General features: G+C 32.4%; 1 long non-coding RNA gene across 1 annotated transcript; it reads left to right on the forward strand.

The window, feature by feature from the left end:
* The first annotated feature begins 19,680 nt into the window (after window positions 1–19,680).
* LOC126878571 (uncharacterized) lies at window positions 19,681–20,304 on the forward strand. The gene is made up of 2 exons (XR_007695704.1): window positions 19,681–20,036; window positions 20,136–20,304. It is a non-coding gene; the product is annotated as an uncharacterized LOC126878571 (long non-coding RNA).
* Window positions 20,305–22,143: the final 1,839 nt, after the last annotated feature.

A 22,143-nucleotide genomic window follows, 5' to 3' on the forward strand; every position in this document is an offset into this window, starting at 1 on the left:
CGAGGTAGTTTAAAAGTTAATTACGTTTTTTGTTAGTTTCGTAGCAATATCTACACCCTGTAGAATTGTAGTGATTTGCCATCAAATTTTCTATTTATATTCAAACGATTTTTAATATAGTCGGCTACTGTTAATCATTAACAGTATAGCGAAATGTTTAATGTTAGTATACAGGGTGGGTCGAAACTCGGAATGAGTATATTCTTAAATGGAACACCCTGTATTTTAGTATTGTAATGAAATAATATTTTATGGTACTTTTTTATTTCTTAAGCATTCTCTATACCTAAGTGCTTTAATTTGTAAGTTATTCGTGATTATTTAAGCCAAACATTAATAATTAATTGCAATAAAAATTACGTGAAATTTTATTAGGTGGTCTTAAAAATATCCAATCAAAAATAATTTTTCGAAAAAAAAAAATACATAGTAATCTAGCCTGATCCTTAATTAATTATAATTGGATGAGGTATCCAAATACATTCGTAGTTAAGGTTGTTGGTGCTTAAAATATTAATTAAACATACAAAATTCTCCCTAATTGGCTATGACACAAAATTTGCTTAAACATTTGACATTATACTATTTATATATTTCCAGTTGATTTGCTACCATTACTAATATTAGTTTTTCTAATGAGGAACTGATTAAAATGGCTTTGTGCTAGGAGAGTATAACAAAAATGAGCTACTTGCAATAAAAATTTATCATCAGCAATTCCCTGATAGACGACAAACAAAAAGAGAAACTTTTGAAAGTATGTATACTAAAACGGTTTCAACAGACTAGATACTTACATTGTAAGAACGGTTGTACTAATATGCAGATCCTCAGTGACACTAAGGATTACATTTAATTCCTGTTTTCTTCACTTACAATAGCTTTTGTTCGATCAGATTTATCATAATCTAAGTGTCCAGTCCGTTGAAACGGTTATAGTATATTTTTAAACGTTTCTCTTCTTAGTTGTCGTCTATCAGGGAATTTCTGATGAAAAATTCTTATTGCTAGTAGCACATTTTTGTTATACTCCATTAGCACAAAAATCTTATCAGTTCCTCATTAGAAAAATTCATATTAGTAATGGTAAAAAAGCAACTGGAACTGTAAAAGTAGTATAATGTCAAATTTTTAAGGAAATTTAGTGTCATAGCCGACTAGGTAGAATATTGTATGTTTTTATTAATATTTTGCTCACCAACAATCTTAACTACGAATTTATTTGGATATCTCATCCAATATTAATAAATTAAGGATCAGGCTAGATTATGATGGATTTTTTTTCGAAAAATTATTTTTGATTGAATATTGTCCCGGCGACCAAATAAAATTTTACGTAATTTTTCTTGCAATTAATGTTTGGCTTAAAGAATCATGAATAACTTACAAATTAAAGCACTTAGGAATAGGGAATGCTTAAGAAATAAAAAATTACCATAAAATACCATTTCATTACAATACTAAAATACAGGGTGTTCCATTTAAGAAAACTAAGAAAATACTCATTCCGAGTTTCGACCAACCCTGTATACTAAAATTTAACATTTCGCTATGCTGTTAATGTTTAACAATAGTAGACTATATTAAAAATCGTTTGAACATAAAATAAAAATTTGATGTCAAATCACTACAATTCTACAGGATGTAAATATTGCTACGAAATTAACAAAAAAAACGTGTTTATCTTTAAACTACCTCGTATAATATTACAAAACCATATATTTTAAGAATGGAAACATTGAGGAGAATCCAAAAATGTAAAAATATACAGGGTGTTCTATTTAAAAAAACATAAGTTTGTGTCACCCTGTCAATACGCACGTCCCTGTATATTTGAAAATATTTTTAAATTATGGTCCTGTCAGTGCCCCAACTTTTAGCTAAATAACTTTTTTTCGTATCTCTTACGACAAACGAGTAATTGGACTTTGTCATACTAATGCCCCACCCTGTATATAATATATAGGGTGAGGCAGATAACTGGCCTATTAGAAATATCTCGAAAACTAAAGGCAACAGAATCATGAAAATTGGAATAAAGGGGTTTTGAAGAATGATCTATTAAATGAAAATATTTTCATCTCCTTGCAACTTCCGGTTATACCGGAAGTTGCTTATAACTTCGTTTTTTTAATGGGACACCCTGTATATTTATAAATTTTTGGATTCTCTTCGATGTCTTCTTTCTTAAAATATGAGCTTTTGTAATATTATACAGGGTATTTTAAAAGATAATTACGTTTTTTTTTATTAATTTCGTAGCAATATTCGCACCCTGTAGAATTGTAGTAGTTTGACATCTAAAACTCCACTTACTTTCAAATAATTTTTAATATATTCTACTATTGTTAAGAATCATTAGTAAAGCTAAATTTTTAATTTTAGTATACAGGGTTGGTCGAAACTCGGAATGAGTAATTTCTGAGTTTTCTTAAATAGAACACCCTGTATTTTTGTATTGTAATGAAATGATGTTTCATGGTACTTTTTTATTTCTTAAGCATTCCCTATACCTAACTGCTTTAATTTGTGAGTTATTGGTGATTAAAGTTAAACATTAATTGCAACAAAAAATACGTAAAATTTTATTAGGTTGGCCGTGAAAATACTCCATTCCAAATAATTTTTCAGAAATAAATACATATTAATCCAGACTGATCCTTAAAATGACCAATAATGGTTTAGCTATCAAAATACCTACGTAGTTAAGATTGTTGGTGCGATTAACAATTAAGCACAAATTAAAGCAGTAAGGTATAGGGAATGCTTAAGAAATAAAAAAGTACCATAAAATATCATTTTATTACAATACTAAAATACAGGGTGTTCCATTTAAGAAAACTCAGAAAATAGTCATTCCGGGTTTCGACCAACCCTGTATACTAAAATTAAAAATTTAGCTATACTAATTATTCTTAACAATAGTAAAGTATATTAAAAATCATTTGAACGTAAGTAGAGTTTTAGATGTCAAACTACTACAATTCTACAGGGTGTGAATACGGCTACGAAATTAATAATTAAACGTAATTATTTTTTAAATTACCCTGTATAATATTACAAAACCTCATATTTTAATAAAGAAGACATCGTAGAGAATCCAAAAATGTAAAAATATACAGGATGTCCTATTAAAAAAAACGAAGTTATAAGCAACTTCCGGTAAAACCGAAAGTTGCAAAGGGATGAAAATATTTTCGTTTAATAGATCCTCCTTCAAAACCTCATTGTTCCAATTTTCATGATTCTGTTGCCTTTAGTTTTCGAGATATTTCCAATAGGCCCCTTATTTGCCTCACCCTGTATATAAAATATATATATACAGGGTGTTTCATTAATAATTGTCCATATAGTAACTGGAGATACCTTAGCACAAAATACGAAGATTTAACCTAAAACACCCTGTATAGTACACAAAAATCCCATTTGTAACCTGACTGATCAAGTGTCACGAACATGGTATATTTTTGACTTATTTCCCTTGAGTATCAATAAAATATAAGTATGCCTAAATGCTGTGCTTCCTTTCTCAAAATTTTTCATATTTGTCTTAACATAAAAATCTAATTTGGATATTCTCTCCCATTTATTTATTTAAAAAGTAATATATATTTCGTACTGATAAATCCAAAAATATTAGCCAGTTTGTACCATATTGGAAAACGTACATTTTAACTACATCAATACCACGCCTACCATTTGTGTTAATCCAGGAAAGCAAGGCGAGACTTTATTAGTGTTTGTTACAGTTGATATGAGCCGGTCTCACGCTTTTAGCAGAGGGGCAGCAACTCCAGAACCGTCTCACATCCTAAATATATCCAGGTGAATACGTTTTCAGCGCCCTTACAGCCCCAAAGGCTTATATAAAAGAGAATTACATCTAACAAATTAAGTAATTATTTGTAATTCAAATAAAGTGAAATATTTTAAAAATGGTGAAGTCATCTGAAATATATTGTTAACCCTAGAATACTAACATTCCTTCAACATACGTAAACATTAATCACACTTAAATTTTATGTACTGACCCATTTATAGGCCTGGGTCCCGCGTACCAAAAAAAAGGTGATTAATAGCTAGATGAAAATTTGTTAATAGCTTAACGGTGTCAAGTCAGACAAACTTTGATGTACGGGGACACTGGAACAGGGGAAGTTTTATTTGTGGAACAGTTTAAAAATTTGGAACGTCAGATTACGAAAACGTCCCATGTATTTTGTCGGACAGAACATCCAATTGATTTGTTACCCTTTCATTAAACTCTCATGCAAAAGTCAGACTACTATTACTAACCAACATAATTACTGTCATTTGACATGTTCTTCGTGTTTCACTCATTAAAATGCCCAGTTGGTGGTAAACACCAGTTTGATTTTTGCATGAGAGTTTAATGAAATGGTAACAAATCAAGACGATCTCCAAAGATTAACACACATCTTCAATACAACAACCAAGAAATACAATATGATAATATCAGTAGAAAAAACCAAATGTATGACAACATCTAAATACCCACTACGATGTAAAATCGAAATTGATGGGAAAATAATAAAGCAGGAAGCAAGTTAAAAATTATTATTATGAAAGTCAGAAAGTGACTAAATCAAAAATTAAAGTCCCCCTACATGATCCTGAAGAAATTTGTCTCATTAATTTATTACTAATCTGTTATTTTTAAGTAATAATAATGAGCGCCAGCACGTATTAGGCGGCCGTCTATGGTTAGTGCGAGAGTTGCTATTCCGGCAGTCCAATGGGGCATCTTACTCGCACTCATATTTACAGCCGCGTCAATACGCTCTTACGTCTTATTGTTAATAATATAATATTTTTAAAGAAAAATCCATCGAGTTGATCCGGAGATACCTACAGAAAATTGTATTAGTTTGAAATTTCTTTTTCGGTATTTTAACTCGGTGGATTTGTAGGTTACCCCTAATAATCGTTTGAACTACATTTTTGAAAAATCGTAGAGGGTGCTGTGAAGGTACAATGTTTGTGCAAATTAAAAAAATACAAATCGCATTCTTTAAAATGGCCTTATTGAGATTCCCTAATTATTATAATCAAATTAGATGTGAATTAAAAAAAACACATGGCTAACTTTGTCCCAAAACCCAGGCTAAATTTTTTTATTTGAAAATTCGTGTTAAAAATATTTTTTCGAATATATAAAAAGATTGTTTCTACGGACAACATTTTTAAAATCATTCTAAATGTTTATAAACTACAAAACTTCAAAATATTGGCATTATGATTTTTGACTATATTAATTAATTTTTTTACCTTTTTTAATACTTTTTGATACTACTAATCACCTATCACTCTTCCACTTTCATTTGACATACTTATAATTACTATATCTTCATTATATTATGTTTCATGTTATGGTAAAATAAAGGTCTCTGGGATAAACAAATAGAATAACTCATAAACTAATTAATGGATCGGTACCAAATTTTGAGGGTTTGTTAAGTACCCCAATACCCAATTTTGGGTGAAACACTAAAGTTCTAAGTTAGTTTTAGTAAAAATTATTAACAAATAACGATTTTCACTTATTTTGCAGTTTGCGAAGCAACAAATTCACTTTTTAAATTTTAAAAATCGGCATTTTGAAGGTTCCTTAAGGCCGATGCCACATTATGCGTTTTGACCGGATGCGTTTCCGACGCATCCGGTGAAAACGCATAGTGTGACAGATCGGTCCGGTTGCGTTGGAAGCGGATGCGTTTTGAGTCATAAGTGCCTGCTCCTTCTACTTTAGCCCCATTTCGACCCCCAGTATCTTTATAGTTAGTTCTATCCCTGATCCCATCTGAGCAGACATTTTAAAACGCTTCAAAATAGGGCCAGGAAGAAGGCCAACTCTTGGCTTAAAAACCTACGACAATGGACGAATATGACCTCCATAGAACTATTCGGGGCGGCTGCAAATAAGATTAAATGGTAAAATGTAATGGCCAACGTCCTTAAGGATACGGCATCGTAAGAATAAGAAGATTAAATGATAAAGAAAGTGATAGTCAAGACGTACAAGTCATAGAAAATTATACTGGCGTCAAACAGCGACAGCTTGCACACATAAAATATCAACAGAAATATGTAAAATACAAAGAGGTGTCAGACAGGGTTGTATACGGCCCCTACTCTTGTTCAATTTATATTCTGATAGAATATTTAAAGAAGCGCTGCATAATTTGGAATGGGGCGTGAAAGTTAATAGAAGACTGATAAATACAATCAGATATGCAGACGATACAGTTATTTTAAGTGATGACATGAATGTATGGGTAGTGCCTATCTCGGCTCAAGAAACAGGTACGTCTTTTAAAAATGTCCCAAGTCGGCGCAAAGATTAAAACTGCCAGATATAAAATATACCAGCTCGGCTCATGTAATTGTTACTATCAAATAATTTTATATCTCGATGGAAAAAAATACATTTATAGAAGAACTTTATTAAATAGATATATAATTATACATAACCCAAGAAAAATAAAAACTAATATTAAAAATTATCAAAATTATCATAATGTGATAATATTTTAACATATTCAAGTTGCGATAACATATTATTGTTGTATTCATTAACTTTTGTATTAATAAAATCATGGCGCTAACAGTCAACAGTGTGTCAAACATCTAACCAAGCTTTATCTTATATGTATCAGTAGCGAAATCGATTCCACGGCCAACATATCCAACCAAGAGAAACTATTTCTTAAATTCGCAAAGAGCCCAAAATTTCTGTACAATATTGAGGGAAGTGATATTGAGGATAGGATGATTTTCTATGTTAATAAGAAATTTTCCCTACCTGTTAATCTACCTGAAATACCTACCTGTTAATCTTCGAGTCGACCTGGTGGGTTTTTAAAATGTATCTGGGGTGTCATAAAGGACTAAAGGATTATAGTGAGCCGAGATGGGAATACCCCGAATATATTACCATGTCTTTTAAATGCCATTCACACAGTGGCAAGAGAGTTTAGATACACGATGTTTAGATGTTTGGCACATCAATATTCACGGCTATATGTTGATGGTCATATAATTCAAAGAGTACCCAGTTTTAAATATCTTGGTTGCCATATTACTGAACAACTAGATCCAGATACAGAGATAAAATGTAGAATCGAGATAGCCCGCACGACATTTTTAAAAATGAGGTCTGTAATGTTAACTTGCAACTACAACTTCGAAAGCGCATGATTAAATGTTACATTTGGTCAGTCCTCTTATACGGTGTCGAAGCATGGCCATTAAAAATATCCACTATTAATCGTTTGGAGGCCTTTGAAATGTGGCTTCGCTTCACAGACGTACACTAAAAATACCATGAATGGTTATGCTGACAAATGTGTCAGTCCTTAAGCGTGTGATACAAACGCAAACTTTAAGTACGCGGGTTTAAAGATCGCGGACTTACTTGGTTCACCGTCGGTGATACACGGCAGACTTACTCATAACTCATTGCGATGTCGTCGAGAGAAGATGCTTTGTGCTATTTAGGAATTTTATCGTATTATATACTTCGTATCGTATCCTATCGTATTATATATTTTTTATACTAATAAAAAAGACGAAATCGAAAAGTGTGGGTAATAAACAAAATATCATAGATAAGAGGGTAATATTTTCATCAGGAGGATAAAACAGCCTATAAATAATTAGGTTTAGTCAGAAACAAATATTCAAAAAAGCTTAAAATAGTGTTTTACGGTTTTCTCAAAACTTATAAAATGTAACTTGTCTCCTTTCAACAATAAACGATTGAATTATTTCTAGGCAATTTGCTTAATTAGTGAAAATATAAATGTAACTTTAAACGCAATAACATGATGGCTCGAGGCTCGCGGCTCGTGGCAGTAGTGATACACGTACGGATTACGAGTAAAGAGGAAAACTGACAGAGCGTGTTGCGACACTATGAGTGAAATAAAAAAATGTAACAGAAAAGGATAAAAACTGAAGACGGAATTCAACCCAACGTGAAAAAGATTAAACGTAAGAATAGATAGAGAAATTTCTGTCAAAATTTGGTATTTATGACCCTTAAAATAACACCAAATGCTAAAATTTATTAGCCTGCGGATAGTGTGGATGTCTTGTCAGCCGAGGGTATGATCAGTGGCGTGGTAATTTTATGGTCAAACTACGTTTTGTTCTAATTTTTATCATTGTGAGAATTAAAAAAAGCCAACTAATACTTTTATCTCCACCACTGAGAGCAGTCAACTTTTTGGTTGCCTGTATTCTTCGGGACATATTCGGGACATTTTATCACAAAGTGTAAATATTACTAATTTTACCGTCTTGTAGGGTATCTGCGTTCTCTTTCTTTTCCACTATTATATAATATTATATCTCTCTTTGCCGACGTTTAAATTAGGACCCACTTGAATCTCGCTTCAACACGCGCCTCGACCTCGTCGTCAGAATTCCCCATAAGATTTCAAACTTGTTGGATCGACGGCGTACTTACTCGGCGGACTTAAAGTACGCGTACTTGCTGTGACACACGCGCGAAAAAGGTCGTCGAGCCATAAGTTCGCGTACTTACTCGCGTGTGTATCACACGCATTACGCTTAGTCCATATGAGAGCGGTTTGCCTTGAGAGCAAAATGCTGCTCGCGAACTGCTTGATAACATCAAACGTATAAAAGATGGCCTATTTTGTACACGTAGTAAGGGGATACCGATATAATTTTCTTCAACTTATTGTGATGGGTAAAATCGAAGGACGCAGAGGAATTGGCAGAAGGCAGGCTTCTTGATTGAAGAATATCAGGGAGTGGACAGGAATAAAAAAAGCAGAGCAACTATTCAGAATATCTCGAGACAGTGGTAGTTTCGCCATGTTAATCGCCAACGTCAAGGGGACTTGACAGGGCACGTTAAGCAGAAAAAGACGTTTCTGGCAACTACGAGTACCAGTATCAACGTTTTTTTGGGCCATAGGATTGAATTTATTACGCAAACGAGATTTTAATCGCCATTAACAAATAAAAACCATGTTCTCTACTGATATTTCTTGAAATGGATAGGTGCATTCAACGTTTAAAAATAAATTGTGGTTCTAGATAGAACAATTTTGTTACAATCTAAATAAAAGAACAATAATTTTTATAAGAAGAAAATATTAAAAAACACTTTTTAACTAAAAGTTTATTGCAAAAAATTTTCCACGTGTCACCCATTTACCTCATTGAGCTTATCAATTCTTTTGTTAAACCATCTTATAACTTTAAAAAATATATTTGACTGATTTGAGATTACATTTGGGATTGTTCTATGACATCTCGAATATCCTAAATTTCTAATATTTCTTCTGTTTCGTAAAGAGGCTTTTTCTTTGTTAGATAGATCTTACGAAACTGCCGTATCAAAATATTTTTTAGCTCTCCGGATTGCCTTAAGGCGAAAATACACCATTCAGTTAGGTTGAACAATGTGGATGATTTAATGCCATTGTTCAACCAAATTAAAAGCATACGACATATATACGCTTCAATTTATTCTTCATTCAATTCGGTTGAACAATGTGGATGATTCAATTAATTACATTGTTGTTAGAAGTTCTGCCATAATATACAGGGTGTCCCGAAAATATTGGTCATAAATTATACCAAATTATACCACAGATTCTGGGGTCAAAAATAGGTTGATTGAACCTCACTTACCTATATACAATAGTGCACGCAAAAAAAGTTATAGCCCTTTGAAGTTACAAAATGAAATTCGATTTTTTTTTCATATATCGAAAGCTCTCAGAAATTTTAATGACAGCAACATCTTAAAAAAAATTAAAGTAAAATTTGTGCACCCCATAAAAATTTTATGGGGGTTTTGCTCCCTTAAACCCCCCAAACTTTTGTGTACGTTCCAATTAAATTATTATTGTGGCACCATTAGATAAACACAATGTTTCTAAAACTTTTTTGCCTCTCAGTACTTTTTCGATAAGCCAGTGTTTATCGAGATATTTTGAATATTTTTCGAATCCAAATTGTATATAATTGTATCACTTTGTTTATGATTAAGGACGATTATTTATAGAGACCTGTTAATAATCTGAAAATGTATTTATAATTTATATTTTTAGGTATATGTATTTTGAAAAAAAAGCTACATCTCGATAAAAGGTGACTTATGAAAAAAAGACCAAGATGCAAAAGTTTTAAAAACACTGTGTTTAATTAATGGTACCACAATAATAGTTTAATTGGAACGTACACAAACATTTGGGGGATTTAAAGGAACAAAACCTCCATAAAAATTTTACGTAAATATATTGAAAAAGAAGCCGCATCTCGATAAAAACTGGCTTATCAAAAAAATACTAGGAGGCAAAAAAGTTTTAAAAACATTGTGTTTAACTAATGGTACCACAATAATGAATTAATTGGAACGTACACAAAAGATTAGGGGGGTTTAAGGGAACAAAATCCCCATAAATTTTTTATGGGGTGGACAAATTTTACTTTAATTTTGTTTTAAGGTTCTCCTGTCAAAAGAATGATACATGTCCATTTTCAATATTAAATCTCTAATAGTTTTTGATATATTGAAAAAAATCTATTTTCATTTTGTAACTTCAAAGGGTTTTAACTTTTTATGAGCAAATTTGTACTAAGGTAAGTTAGGTTCAATCGAACTATTTTTGAACCTAGAATGTGTGGTATAGTTTATGACCAATCTTTTCGGGACACCCTGTATATCTTATTCAAATACTTTTTATTTTTAATTTAATGTCATTTTCAGAAAGTTCCGCATTATTTAATCCTGATAAAAGGGGTCTTTATTACCTTCTCTCTCAATACCCTGTTTTTATTATTTTCTGATTTGTTATTCCAGAATCATTCGTGATTTTTATGTAAGTCGAGAAATATCGGAGTCTCTTCGTCTTTCCATATATGCACCAATGTTAAATGAAATTATTACGTATTTATAATCAATTACTTTTAATGGAAAAATATAAAAAAATTCTACTTTAAAATGTATAATATACGTCTGAATTGCCAATATAAATGAGTCAGATTAAATAAATTATTAGAAGAATTTTTTTACTTAGCAACAACATTTTTGTTTATTTTAGTAGTATTTTGTATTTTGACAACGAAACCCGATTTGGGCTTCGAAACGTTAATAAAATCATTTTTTTGGTAAAATTGTGGCTTATTTCCCATTAAAAGTAATTGATTATACAAATGCCACAAGAAAATAGCTTCAGAACAATATTACGTATTTCTTGTAATATAAAGTATGAAACTCACACAGCACAAGTCAAAATGAAATAAACCGTTGAATCGAACACAATAGACAAACTTGTATATAGACGCGCCAATGAGGATGAAAGTGGATGAATCATCCCCGTTATTCAACGAAATTGAACGAAAGTAGAAATGGTCTTAACTTCTTCCAACGTTCAATTTGGTTGGACGCTTTTACTGAATTGCAAAATACATTATTCGTTTTAGTTTAATCATCCGCATTGTTCAACCGAATTGAATGGTGTATTTCCGACTTTAGCTAAAGACGAAATTCTCGCCAATGTGTGTACCCAAAATTATTACTATGAATAAAGTGGGACCCAATTATTAATAATTTTAATTATAATTACAATATTTACATAACAGAGTTTTCACCAGTATATGCCGAACTAATCACACTAATTTCATGCTAGCGTGTTTTTTAATTATACATCTATAGTCCAGAGAAATAAGGATTTTCTCGGGACACTGAAATATTCAGGTAGCGGACTACTTTTTTAGTTATTGCAGACCTATAGGAAGAAAACCTACCTGTTTTCTGCCTAGAGTTCGCGTTCGTTTTTAATCATTAACAATTTAGTGCAAAAAACACGATTTTTTCGATTTGTTGCACCCCATTCAAAAGCTAAATTTTGACATAAAATTACAAAATTAAATTTTTTGGAACATTAGGCCGATGCCACATTATGCGTTTTGACCGGATGCGTTTCCGACGCATCCGGTGAAAACGCATAGTGTGACAGATCGGTCCGGTTGCGTTGGAAGCGGATGCGTTTTGAGTCATCGGTACGCGCTTACTACCTGCACCAGACTAAACGCATAGTGTGACAGGTCGGTCCGGTTGCGTTGGAAACGGATGCGTTTTCACCGCATCCGTTCAAAACGCATAATGTGGCATCGGCCTAATGTTCCAAAAAATTTAATTTTGTAATTTTATGTCAAAATTTAGCTTTTGAATGGGGTGCAACAAATCGAAAAAATCGTGTTTTTTGCACTAAATTGTTAATGATTAAAAACGAACGCGAACTCTAGGCAGAAAACAGGTAGGTTTTCTTCCTATAGGTCTGCAATAACTAAAAAAGTAGTCCGCTACCTGAATATTTCAGTGTCCCGAGAAAATCCTTATTTCTCTGGACTATAGATGTATAATTAAAAAACACGCTAGCATGAAATTAGTGTGATTAGTTCGGCATATACTGGTGAAAACTCTGTTATGTAAATATTGTAATTATAATTAAAATTATTAATAATTGGGTCCCACTTTATTCATAGTAATAATTTTGGGTACACACATTGGCGAGAATTTCGTCTTTAGCTAAAGTCGGAAATACACCATTCAATTCGGTTGAACAATGCGGATGATTAAACTAAAACGAATAATGTATTTTGCAATTCAGTAAAAGCGTCCAACCAAATTGAACGTTGGAAGAAGTTAAGACCATTTCTACTTTCGTTCAATTTCGTTGAATAACGGGGATGATTCATCCACTTTCATCCTCATTGGCGCGTCTATATACAAGTTTGTCTATTGTGTTCGATTCAACGGTTTATTTCATTTTGACTTGTGCTGTGTGAGTTTCATACTTTATATTACAAGAAATACGTAATATTGTTCTGAAGCTATTTTCTTGTGGCATTTGTATAATCAATTACTTTTAATGGGAAATAAGCCACAATTTTACCAAAAAAATGATTTTATTAACGTTTCGAAGCCCAAATCGGGTTTCGTTGTCAAAATACAAAATACTACTAAAATAAACAAAAATGTTGTTGCTAAGTAAAAAAATTCTTCTAATAATTTATTTAATCTGACTCATTTATATTGGCAATTCAGACGTATATTATACATTTTAAAGTAGAATTTTTTTATATTTTTCCATTAAAAGTAATTGATTATAAATACGTAATAATTTCATTTAACATTGGTGCATATATGGAAAGACGAAGAGACTCCGATATTTCTCGACTTACATAAAAATCACGAATGATTCTGGAATAACAAATCAGAAAATAATAAAAACAGGGTATTGAGAGAGAAGGTAATAAAGACCCCTTTTATCAGGATTAAATAATGCGGAACTTTCTGAAAATGACATTAAATTAAAAATAAAAAGTATTTGAATAAGATATACAGGGTGTCCCGAAAAGATTGGTCATAAACTATACCACACATTCTAGGTTCAAAAATAGTTCGATTGAACCTAACTTACCTTAGTACAAATTTGCTCATAAAAAGTTAAAACCCTTTGAAGTTACAAAATGAAAATAGATTTTTTTCAATATATCAAAAACTATTAGAGATTTAATATTGAAAATGGACATGTATCATTCTTTTGACAGGAGAACCTTAAAACAAAATTAAAGTAAAATTTGTCCACCCCATAAAAAATTTATGGGGATTTTGTTCCCTTAAACCCCCCTAATCTTTTGTGTACGTTCCAATTAATTCATTATTGTGGTACCATTAGTTAAACACAATGTTTTTAAAACTTTTTTGCCTCCTAGTATTTTTTTGATAAGCCAGTTTTTATCGAGATGCGGCTTCTTTTTCAATATATTTACGTAAAATTTTTATGGAGGTTTTGTTCCTTTAAATCCCCCAAATGTTTGTGTACGTTCCAATTAAACTATTATTGTGGTACCATTAATTAAACACAGTGTTTTTAAAACTTTTGCATCTTGGTCTTTTTTTCATAAGTCACCTTTTATCGAGATGTAGCTTTTTTTTCAAAATACATATACCTAAAAATATAAATTATAAATACATTTTCAGATTATTAACAGGTCTCTATAAATAATCGTCCTTAATCATAAACAAAGTGATACAATTATATACAATTTGGATTCGAAAAATATTCAAAATATCTCGATAAACACTGGCTTATCGAAAAAGTACTGAGAGGCAAAAAAGTTTTAGAAACATTGTGTTTATCTAATGGTGCCACAATAATAATTTAATTGGAACGTACACAAAAGTTTGGGGGGTTTAAGGGAGCAAAACCCCCATAAAATTTTTATGGGGTGCACAAATTTTACTTTAATTTTTTTTAAGATGTTGCTGTCATTAAAATTTCTGAGAGCTTTCGATATATGAAAAAAAAATCGAATTTCATTTTGTAACTTCAAAGGGCTATAACTTTTTTTGCGTGCACTATTGTATATAGGTAAGTGAGGTTCAATCAACCTATTTTTGACCCCAGAATCTGTGGTATAATTTGGTATAATTTATGACCAATATTTTCGGGACACCCTGTATATTATGGCAGAACTTCTAACAACAATGTAATTAATTGAATCATCCACATTGTTCAACCGAATTGAATGAAGAATAAATTGAAGCGTATATATGTCGTATGCTTTTAATTTGGTTGAACAATGGCATTAAATCATCCACATTGTTCAACCTAACTGAATGGTGTATTTTCGCCTTAAGGCAATCCGGAGAGCTAAAAAATATTTTGATACGGCAGTTTCGTAAGATCTATCTAACAAAGAAAAAGCCTCTTTACGAAACAGAAGAAATATTAGAAATTTAGGATATTCGAGATGTCATAGAACAATCCCAAATGTAATCTCAAATCAGTCAAATATATTTTTTAAAGTTATAAGATGGTTTAACAAAAGAATTGATAAGCTCAATGAGGTAAATGGGTGACACGTGGAAAATTTTTTGCAATAAACTTTTAGTTAAAAAGTGTTTTTTAATATTTTCTTCTTATAAAAATTATTGTTCTTTTATTTAGATTGTAACAAAATTGTTCTATCTAGAACCACAATTTATTTTTAAACGTTGAATGCACCTATCCATTTCAAGAAATATCAGTAGAGAACATGGTTTTTATTTGTTAATGGCGATTAAAATCTCGTTTGCGTAATAAATTCAATCCTATGGCCCAAAAAAACGTTGATACTGGTACTCGTAGTTGCCAGAAACGTCTTTTTCTGCTTAACGTGCCCTGTCAAGTCCCCTTGACGTTGGCGATTAACATGGCGAAACTACCACTGTCTCGAGATATTCTGAATAGTTGCTCTGCTTTTTTTATTCCTGTCCACTCCCTGATATTCTTCAATCAAGAAGCCTGCCTTCTGCCAATTCCTCTGCGTCCTTCGATTTTACCCATCACAATAAGTTGAAGAAAATTATATCGGTATCCCCTTACTACGTGTACAAAATAGGCCATCTTTTATACGTTTGATGTTATCAAGCAGTTCGCGAGCAGCATTTTGCTCTCAAGGCAAACCGCTCTCATATGGACTAAGCGTAATGCGTGTGATACACACGCGAGTAAGTACGCGAACTTATGGCTCGACGACCTTTTTCGCGCGTGTGTCACAGCAAGTACGCGTACTTTAAGTCCGCCGAGTAAGTACGCCGTCGATCCAACAAGTTTGAAATCTTATGGGGAATTCTGACGACGAGGTCGAGGCGCGTGTTGAAGCGAGATTCAAGTGGGTCCTAATTTAAACGTCGGCAAAGAGAGATATAATATTATATAATAGTGGAAAAGAAAGAGAACGCAGATACCCTACAAGACGGTAAAATTAGTAATATTTACACTTTGTGATAAAATGTCCCGAATATGTCCCGAAGAATACAGGCAACCAAAAAGTTGACTGCTCTCAGTGGTGGAGATAAAAGTATTAGTTGGCTTTTTTTAATTCTCACAATGATAAAAATTAGAACAAAACGTAGTTTGACCATAAAATTACCACGCCACTGATCATACCCTCGGCTGACAAGACATCCACACTATCCGCAGGCTAATAAATTTTAGCATTTGGTGTTATTTTAAGGGTCATAAATACCAAATTTTGACAGAAATTTCTCTATCTATTCTTACGTTTAATCTTTTTCACGTTGGGTTGAATTCCGTCTTCAGTTTTTATCCTTTTCTGTTACATTTTTTTATTTCACTCATAGTGTCGCAACACGCTCTGTCAGTTTTCCTCTTTACTCGTAATCCGTACGTGTATCACTACTGCCACGAGCCGCGAGCCTCGAGCCATCATGTTATTGCGTTTAAAGTTACATTTATATTTTCACTAATTAAGCAAATTGCCTAGAAATAATTCAATCGTTTATTGTTGAAAGGAGACAAGTTACATTTTATAAGTTTTGAGAAAACCGTAAAACACTATTTTAAGCTTTTTTGAATATTTGTTTCTGACTAAACCTAATTATTTATAGGCTGTTTTATCCTCCTGATGAAAATATTACCCTCTTATCTATGATATTTTGTTTATTACCCACACTTTTCGATTTCGTCTTTTTTATTAGTATAAAAAATATATAATACGATAGGATACGATACGAAGTATATAATACGATAAAATTCCTAAATAGCACAAAGCATCTTCTCTCGACGACATCGCAATGAGTTATGAGTAAGTCTGCCGTGTATCACCGACGGTGAACCAAGTAAGTCCGCGATCTTTAAACCCGCGTACTTAAAGTTTGCGTTTGTATCACACGCTTAAGGACTGACACATTTGTCAGCATAACCATTCATGGTATTTTTAGTGTACGTCTGTGAAGCGAAGCCACATTTCAAAGGCCTCCAAACGATTAATAGTGGATATTTTTAATGGCCATGCTTCGACACCGTATAAGAGGACTGACCAAATGTAACATTTAATCATGCGCTTTCGAAGTTGTAGTTGCAAGTTAACATTACAGACCTCATTTTTAAAAATGTCGTGCGGGCTATCTCGATTCTACATTTTATCTCTGTATCTGGATCTAGTTGTTCAGTAATATGGCAACCAAGATATTTAAAACTGGGTACTCTTTGAATTATATGACCATCAACATATAGCCGTGAATATTGATGTGCCAAACATCTAAACATCGTGTATCTAAACTCTCTTGCCACTGTGTGAATGGCATTTAAAAGACATGGTAATATATTCGGGGTATTCCCATCTCGGCTCACTATAATCCTTTAGTCCTTTATGACACCCCAGATACATTTTAAAAACCCACCAGGTCGACTCGAAGATTAACAGGTAGGTATTTCAGGTAGATTAACAGGTAGGGAAAATTTCTTATTAACATAGAAAATCATCCTATCCTCAATATCACTTCCCTCAATATTGTACAGAAATTTTGGGCTCTTTGCGAATTTAAGAAATAGTTTCTCTTGGTTGGATATGTTGGCCGTGGAATCGATTTCGCTACTGATACATATAAGATAAAGCTTGGTTAGATGTTTGACACACTGTTGACTGTTAGCGCCATGATTTTATTAATACAAAAGTTAATGAATACAACAATAATATGTTATCGCAACTTGAATATGTTAAAATATTATCACATTATGATAATTTTGATAATTTTTAATATTAGTTTTTATTTTTCTTGGGTTATGTATAATTATATATCTATTTAATAAAGTTCTTCTATAAATGTATTTTTTTCCATCGAGATATAAAATTATTTGATAGTAACAATTACATGAGCCGAGCTGGTATATTTTATATCTGGCAGTTTTAATCTTTGCGCCGACTTGGGACATTTTTAAAAGACGTACCTGTTTCTTGAGCCGAGATAGGCACTACCCATACATTCATGTCATCACTTAAAATAACTGTATCGTCTGCATATCTGATTGTATTTATCAGTCTTCTATTAACTTTCACGCCCCATTCCAAATTATGCAGCGCTTCTTTAAATATTCTATCAGAATATAAATTGAACAAGAGTAGGGGCCGTATACAACCCTGTCTGACACCTCTTTGTATTTTACATATTTCTGTTGATATTTTATGTGTGCAAGCTGTCGCTGTTTGACGCCAGTATAATTTTCTATGACTTGTACGTCTTGACTATCACTTTCTTTATCATTTAATCTTCTTATTCTTACGGTGCCGTATCCTTAAGGACGTTGGCCATTACATTTTACCATTTAATCTTATTTGCAGCCGCCCCGAATAGTTCTATGGAGGTCATATTCGTCCATTGTCGTAGGTTTTTAAGCCAAGAGTTGGCCTTCTTCCTGGCCCTATTTTGAAGCGTTTTAAAATGTCTGCTCAGATGGGATCAGGGATAGAACTAACTATAAAGATACTGGGGGTCGAAATGGGGCTAAAGTAGAAGGAGCAGGCACTTATAACGTTCTTTTGCAAGACGGCAGCACAGAGGTTGTTCGGTGGCACGTCGTGGAATCGTTAGGGGGGTGAGAGGGTTTAAAAGAAGACTAACTTCCATTACTAAATAAGCAAAGGATACTTACACAGACTGGAGGACCTCCTACTATTTAAAAATGACGCCGTTTGGAATAAAATTCTCCGATTCACATATTGGGTACTTACTGGACACATTACGGTACTTACGGATACCAATTGGGGGGACTTGGGCAATCTTTGTCATCTTTCTTGGCTTCAATGCCATATTCCGGGTCCTTTACAATAAAACTCAATTTTGGTTGCATTAGAAACTAGTTAATAACTTTCCAAAGGGTTGCAGAAAATAAAAATAGGTACATTTTCAAAACATTTATTTCAAACCTCAAACTTTATTTTTTATTTAAAAAAATATTCTTAGACAGAAAATGAATCACTTTACTACAGGATAAAAGATGAACAACTACAAATTTTTTTACACGACTTCAATACAAAAAAATCTTTAACTTTACATGATTTTTTTATCAATACAAAAAATTTTAACTTTGGTTAACAGTGTATTTCAAAACAAAACTAAAGGTGTCAAATGTCAAATGTCACTGCCACTTTATTTTAAATATTAACAAACAACAAACGTTATAAAAACTACCATTCTGGAAGCAAAATATCTTTATAAAATTATTTAAAATTTTACCAACTTCTAATATCCACTTGGAATTTAATCACTTTTAATTTATAATCAAAATAGTACTGTACCTCTTTTAAAACGACTCGTCACACATGAACAAAGCAAACACTTTCATGTGTCAATCTACAGGTGGGTGGGGCGCAGGGTTTCTTGTAGATGAAAACAGGCTCAAGACAATGGAGACAGGACGAAATTGGTAAACGAACATCTCATTGGGACATTAATAGGGGACTTCAATACGGGAACAGGAATAGAACATCACCACACAAGGCCGGCCATCATCAGCTACGTAATTCATTTGTACTGCGTATTTGCATTTTCACTTCAAAAACCCAAAATTAGGGAGTGAAACTTTCTACGAATACTCTTCAATGGTCACGGAACAAACTACAAACTCTTCACTTTGTTTTACATGGCGATAATATCTTATTGATGCCGGCAAAGTGGTGGCTTCTATGAGCTCCACCGCTGGTCGATGTAACACCAGCAGAGATTCGTGTCACAGATCACTTAACTCTCTTTAGATGTTTCACGCAGGTATCTCAAGGTCATACTAAACTAAATGCCATTTTTAGTAATAATACGTTTTTTGAGATGTCGCCATGCACCTGGAGTGAAGATTTCTTCTATATCACTGAGTCTGAGTGTCATTATAATTTGTCAATTGTCATCATTGTCAGTGTCAGTATGCCTTTATCTTTTATCTTTATGTCAGCAAAAATGTTTATCTGATAATCTGATTGTTAGCAATAATAAAAAATCCTGATTTAGATAAAATGGATTCAAATACAGTTTTTGAAACAAAACGAATGTGATTTGAAGATCCCTAGGAAGATCAAATTCCTACCTTACATTTGCATGGTGAGTTCAACAAGTATTTGTTATTAGAGAACAAGTAACACAGTTAGTGGTGTAGGGAAGCAAACGAATGTAACACCAAGACCAAGTAAGTAACCCCTACAGAAAATATATAATTAATACAAATTATTTTACGTGAAATGAATATGGTTATTATCAAATCAATTATATTAATTTTTTGTTTTAGTTGAAAGTCCTCAACAAGTAGAGATGCACACATGTTTCAATCATTTGAGATACCCTTTTGTAGAAGTATTTGGAAGATAACTATTAATAATTTCATTTGTAAAGATACGATTTGTAAAAAAGTATATACAAAGTGGTTTTGCTGGTATTAAATAAATAAATAAAAATACGTTGTCATGTCTTATTTTTTCCCAAATGGTATTTTGTATATTTGAAATTAAAAATAATTTGCATATTTTAAAACCAAATTATTTTTTTTTCAACTATACAAATATTTTAACCTAATATTTTCTTCCCACCAAAATTACATTTTGAAATTCCCGCTTGAAATTAGTTCCGATACAAGCGGCATGGAGCGCTGTTTTTCATATTTAACCAAAGCGTTATCGTGAAACATCTAGAGGAGGTAGGTGATCTGTGATTCGTGTGGAACTAAACTACCTTCTCCCCTCGATATTGGGTAAGGCCACAGATCAAGAAAAATCGCGCCATTACTGGGCGACTTTGATCCTTAACGACATAAGATCTGCAAAACTTATTTGTTTAGGACTTTTTCAACGCATTATTTACTGGGGTCTAGGTATTTTTCATTCTACGCGTTATTCTTTATACAATATTGTGAAACAAAATGTAATATCCAGAAGCATGGGCGGTTCAGAATATTTATGGTAAATTACTTCATAAAATAAATTGGAAAAATACCTATTTAGGCGGGTTCTTAAAACAAAACATGGTAGCGAAATTTGTAATGCTACAATTTTGCTATTGATTTTGCCTTCGATTATAAGTTGTAGCAGTTCATACTTTTGATTTCTTACGATGTGACTAAAATATTGTGTTTTCCGTTCTTTTATTATAAGAATAAGCTCTCTTTCTTTGTTTATCCTTTGCAACACTTCCGCATTTATCATATGGCTCATGTAGGCCATTCTGAGCATTTTGCGGTAGCACCAGAGTTCGAATGCATTGATTCTTTTTTGTGTGGCTTCTGTCATTGTCCAGGCTTTAACACCTTAGAGCAAGGTGGAGAAAACAAATCCTTTAATATTTTAATTCATTTCTGATGCTGTACTTGATCAAAGGCCTTTTCATAGTCAATAAATATAGCAAAGACGTCTTTCCTTTGATATCGGCATTTCTGCAATAATACATTTAGTGCGAAGAGTACGTCACGGGTTCCCAGGACTGATTCTACTGTGGATGATACGTAAAAATATTTTTAAAGTGTGGCTCATAGGACTTATCATTCTATAATCGCTACAATGTTTCGGACGTTGTTTTTTAGTCGGGTTCTGAATTCGGACTTTAACCAATCTTCAGGGCTGTCACCAGTCGAATAAATATCATTGAAAAATTTTGACCAGTATTCCAATGTTTTCCTCATTTATGAGCTTTAACATTTTTGTGGGTATGATGTCAGGGCCAACGGCTTTCTTGTTTTTAGAAAAATTTATAGCATGTAGTACATATTTCTGATTTTAGTATTTCTAGTCCTTCACCTTCATCTTTAGTCTCCAGTTCTTCGGGTTTATCATCATTATACAGTAACAATCTATTTAAAATAATTTAGTTGGGTGTACAGTACCGACACTTTCTGCCAACTATGAAGTTATAAGTATGTCAAATAGTTTTAAAGCACTTGGTACAAATAGTTTTTAAATTTTTAAATAAAACACCTTGTAACTCAGTAAGGAGCCACATTTTATTTAAGTGATTTATGTTAAATCTTAATATTTTAAACCTACGAATCTACAGTTAAAATATTTCCAATTATGAGTGAAACACCCTGTACAATAGGGTGGATGGAAAAATCGAAGTTTCGAAAACCGTTTTGGAATAGTAAGCAAAATTTGCCAATTGGTATTACAAACCTAATCTTTATTTGCGATTTTTCAAAAAATTTTCATCTTCTGCCCTGTACCGGGGGTTGAAAAAATAAAAAAATTACGAACTGATTTTAATTGAAAAGTTAAGTAATAAGTACAGGTTATTATTATAAAAATGATATC

This window comes from Diabrotica virgifera, chromosome 10 (genome assembly GCF_917563875.1).
Source record: "Diabrotica virgifera virgifera chromosome 10, PGI_DIABVI_V3a".
NCBI classification, from domain to species: domain Eukaryota; kingdom Metazoa; phylum Arthropoda; class Insecta; order Coleoptera; family Chrysomelidae; genus Diabrotica; species Diabrotica virgifera.